This window comes from Neolamprologus brichardi, chromosome 14 (genome assembly GCF_056152115.1).
Source record: "Neolamprologus brichardi isolate AB-2024 chromosome 14, ASM5615211v1, whole genome shotgun sequence".
NCBI classification, from domain to species: Eukaryota; Metazoa; Chordata; class Actinopteri; order Cichliformes; family Cichlidae; genus Neolamprologus; species Neolamprologus brichardi.
Window position 1 is genome coordinate 41,707,428 of NC_142117.1, and position 4,899 is coordinate 41,712,326.

General features: G+C 38.7%; 1 non-coding gene across 1 annotated transcript; it reads right to left on the reverse strand.

The window, feature by feature from the left end:
* Nucleotides 1-1,889: 1,889 nt before the first annotated feature.
* On the reverse strand, nt 1,890-2,008 carry LOC148099787 (5S ribosomal RNA). The gene has a single exon (XR_015720320.1). It is a non-coding gene; the product is annotated as a 5S ribosomal RNA (ribosomal RNA).
* Nucleotides 2,009-4,899: the final 2,891 nt, after the last annotated feature.

The window sequence follows — 4,899 nt, forward strand, 5'->3', positions numbered from 1 at the left end:
CGAGGGGTGTGTCGGAGATGCTGAGAGAGGAAAGTCTGCTTAGAAGTACAGAGTGAGAGATGGTGTCGAAGGCTGAACTCAGATCTAAAAGGACGAGAATGGTGAGAAGGCCAGAGTCAGCTCCGATTAGAAGATCGTTAGCGACTTTAAATAAAGCAGTTTCTGTACTGTGACATGAGCGAAAACCAGATTGAAATCTCTCGTAAATTATATTATTAACCAGGCGTACATGAAGTTGAGCTGCAACCACTTTTTCGAGTATTTTAGAAATGAAGGGTAAATTGGAAATCGGACGGAGGTTGTTAAAGTTGTTAGGATCTAAAGAAGGTTTTTTGAATCAGTCTTGAATAAGGAGGGAATGATACCGGTGGTGAGAGAAGAGTGAATGATAGCAGAGAGGCAGGATTTCACAAGCCCTGTAGGCATGGGGTCAAGATGACATGTGGCAGGTTTTGATTTACATATGAACTCGGAAATATCGGATAAATCGGGAAGATGAAAAGTGGAAAACGGCTCAAAAAGGAGAAAAGGTTCTGGAGAGGAGGTAGACACAACATTTGATCTGAGTTGCTGGTGGATGTTATTCATTTTCGTAGTCCAGAACAACATCAAGGAGTTGCAGGTTTCAGAGGAATAGAAGTGTGGTGGTAAAGCGTTGGGGGGTTGAATTAGTTTGTTGGGAACTGAAAACAGAGTCCTTGCATTACCCTAATAAGACCTGATAATACCAGAGTAGAAGCTTTGTTTGGCCTTGCTGATGGAGTCTTTATACTGAAGTACATGGTATTTATAGATTTCTGCGTCAACAGTTAAAGCAGATTTCTTATATTTACGCTCTAGCTGCCGAGCTTTGGCCTTCAAAGCTCGGAGGTCAGAGGTAAACCAGGGAGCAAAGGAAACAGAGTGGGTTTTTGCAGGAGCCAGAGAATCAAGGACAATGCGTAGACAATTATTATAATATAACAAGAAATCATCAGGAGTAGAATAGAAGTCCGGAATCTGAACATTGTCCAAACTGGTAGTGAGAATGTCCATATCAATGTTGTTGATGTTGCGGAACGAGATGAGACGGGTTGGCTTGGTAGAAGAGCAGCAGAGAGTGAGGTTAAATGAAAGGAGGAAGTGGTCAGTTATGGGGATTACATGTGGAACCTTAGTATTACAAAAATTCCATCTAAATAATAAAAAAATAAAATCTATACAATGCACATTTGAGAAAGTTCACTATGACTCACTCAGTACATTATAGCTCAGCTACATAAGGAGCTTGGAAAGAAAAGCATCTGGCATCAGGACATCCAGATGTTTTTCTTCTCCATAAAGGTGTATTAAAAAAAGAACAGCAAATTATAATATTACAGCGGATGTGTGACCTTAAAGGTTACTGGCTGAAAAAAGTCACTGATCAAACTGATTCTTGCTCGCTGAGTGCAAAAAACATTTTAATCAGATTCTCTGCAGGAAAATTTGAAAACATTTCCTCCTAAATTCTCAGTATTCACTTATCAGCATTCAGTCAAACGTTCATTTACGGGTGTAGTTAAAAAACTGCTAATAACTTACTTTCCACAGCAGTTGTTTGGTCGGACACAGTAAGAGATGTAATCTGTTACTCTTCATGTGACTTCTTGAGAAAGAAGGTGTCTCTGAGATGTACTAATAGTGTAATACACTCCAGTTTTTCATCTATTATTACCCCCAGAAATTTATTTTCCCTGACTCTTTCAATATCAACACCATTTAGTTTAATCTTAGCATTGTATTTAAAGTACTATTTCCAAATAACATCATTTTAGTTTCATTCAAATTTAATGATAATTTGTTTTTATCAAGCCAGAACTTCACTTTACTTATTTCAATTCATTCAGTTCAATGACATGAAAATGAAAGGCTTACAGCACCAGGTATTCCCAGGCAGTCTCCCATCCAAGTACTAACCAAGCCCAGCCCTGCTTAGCTTCCGAGATCAGACGAGGTCAGGCGTGCTCAGGGTGGTATGGCCGTAAGCTGCTGCCCACAGCACAATGTGTCAATTTATGGAATCAAGTGATGAGGTGGCCAGTACCTGAAGTCACGAACACAATCCTATAACCCTACCTGCATGCTTGCCTAATACCCTAACCCAAAGACTCAGTTTAGCATTTATCCAGCAGCACAGGCCCTGGATTTTTGAAGATGGCCTCAGGAACCAGCACAGGGCCTGGTGTGGTGTAGTTAGCCTCGGCCAGCAGCACTGGCCCTGGTGTGTTGTAGGTGGCCTCAGCCAGCAGAACAAGACATTGGTGAAAACAGCCAAAAGCAATGTCGTTAATGTGCCCTCATTAATGGGCAGCTGCTTTGGGTCTTTTAATACACCCCTTCTTCATTATATAGAGGCAGGTGGTGGAACAAATCGAGCCAACTTCTTGGCCATCCCAAAGAAAACTGCTAGAAACATTTGGTTTCATTAGTCGTTTACATCCTCTAATTGTACTCAAATACTCAAAAGGGAATGTCTGGCCAGTTGACAGTGCAAATGTTCTTCTGAAGATTGCTGCTATTTCTTCTCTAAGTTGTGCTTCAGACCAGTCAGATGTAAAGGAGATCTTCCCAATAAGGCCATCTTGTGCTAGTTTTGCTCTTGAATCTCCTCTCGGTATGAGAAACGTTGATGCTGAAGACAAGGGCAAGCACACAACATCTTTTGTATAGTGTTTGCAGGTCTTGTTTTTTCTCACAAAATGTGAGCGCATAGTATGAGCTTGAGGAACTGATGGGAGAGGAACCTGAAATGAATTCAAACACAGATACAGATAGACACCTATGCATTACAATACATCCGTAGTGTTTCTGTTATCTGTTCATTAAAAAACAAAAACAACAACAAAAAACAAACAAACTGTAGACTCAGACCATCTTACTATTGTCTACCCATTACACAGAAAACTGAACCTTTTGTATCTTGTAGATTAGCATTCGGTGATTATTGGTCAAATTGGTGATTCAGTCCCCAGGTGCTCTAATCTACAGCTCCCAATGGGTTTATCTGAGTATGACTGTGTGTGAATGTTGGACAGAAAAAGTGCTTGTATTAATCTGTGCCTGTGAATGGGTAAATGAGATCTGTTGTATAAAGTGCTTTGAGCACTCAATTAGAGTAGAAAAGGCCTGCAGTTAGGTCAGTGTGTATTTGGACCATAACAAGTTTTATTTTGTTGCCCGTTTACTGAAACATTTTCCAATCATAATTATATCATGAACATGATGTGCAGACTCAGCTTTAATTTAGGGTATCCATATTGAAATGATGATGTCATTACCAATTAAGCAGATAAAAGGCCTGGAATTGATTTGAGACGTAGTGTTTGCATTTTGAAAATTTTACTGCGAACAGACAACATGCGGTCAAAGAGAACATAACAGAAAGAAAATTAAGAAATTCATATAGCCACTACTTACCATCAAAACAATGAAAAATATTGACATAAAATTTATTTTGCAACACCACAGAACAAATGATAGCGTATAATATGAAATGATAGATGTTTTCATATTGTCATATCGAACAGCCCTAATACAGAGGGTTCACTGCAAGGTGCAAGCCACTCATAAGCCTCAAGAATAGAAAGGCTAGAATGGACTTAACAAAAAAACAAAACAAAAAAAACATCTAGTAAAAGCCAGCAAAATTTTGGAAAAACATTCTTTGGACAGATAAAACCAAGATCGACCACTACCAGAATGATGGCAAGAAAAAAAGTATAGAGAAGGTATGGAACGACTCGTGATCCCAAGCATACCACATCATCTGTAAAACATGGCAGAGGCAGTGTGATGGTTTGGGCATGCATGGCTGCCAGTGGCACTGGTAGTGTTTACTGAATATGTGACACAGGACTGAAGCAGCCGAATGCGTTCAGAGACATACTTGTCTGTCTGCTTAAGTCCAGCTAAAAGTAGTCACATTGATTGGGCAGCATTTAATAATAAAGATGGACGATGACCCAAAACATACAGTCCAAGCACCCCATGACTTTATTAAAGTAAAGAAATAGAATATTCTTGAATGGCCAAGTCAGTCACTGGATTTTAACACAATAGAGCATACATTTCACTTGTTGAAGACTAAATTTAGGAAAGAAAGGCCCACAAACAAACAGCAACTGAAAGCCAATGCAGTAAAGGCCTGGCAGAGCCTTAGTAAGGAGGAATGCCAGCATCTGGTGGTGTCCATGACTTCAAGACTTCAGGCTGTCATTGCCAACAAAAGGTTTTGAATAATAGAAATAGAAATGATCGTTTTATTTTCAGTTATTTAATTTGTCTAATTACTTTAGAGCCGCTGAAATGATAGGATTGTGTTTACAAATTACTTTTTTTCCCCTCACATTTTTATGCAATCATTTCGTCCAACTCATTGAATTAAAACTTAAAGTCTGCACTTCAACTGCATTGGAGTCGTTTCACTTTTAATTCATTCTGGTAATGTACAGAAGCAACATTAGACAATGTGTCTGTATCCAAATATTTATGAACCTGACTGTATATCAAAACCAGTCAGCTAAATGATATGTGTAAGAAGGCCTTCCGAGCGGTATGGAGATGGCAGGTCTACTTGGTCCAGGTGCATTGCTGGATTCCTAAGGAAACATTTACATCAAGACGACTGTTACCTACTGTCGGATTATGATATTATTTTATGCCATGTTAGACCCCTAATTAAAGATTGTGAATTATTATGTAGTTTTAGTTTGCATTATTCTCCTGAATTAGAAGAAGGTGATAACTATTACATTTGGTAAACTGATTTGCATTACATTAGACTGCTGATTTATTGTGAATGAATGATATTGTATTATGATGCATTATACTGCTGAGTTATAAGAAATATTGTTCACAGAAAGTCATTGTCTTATTTGT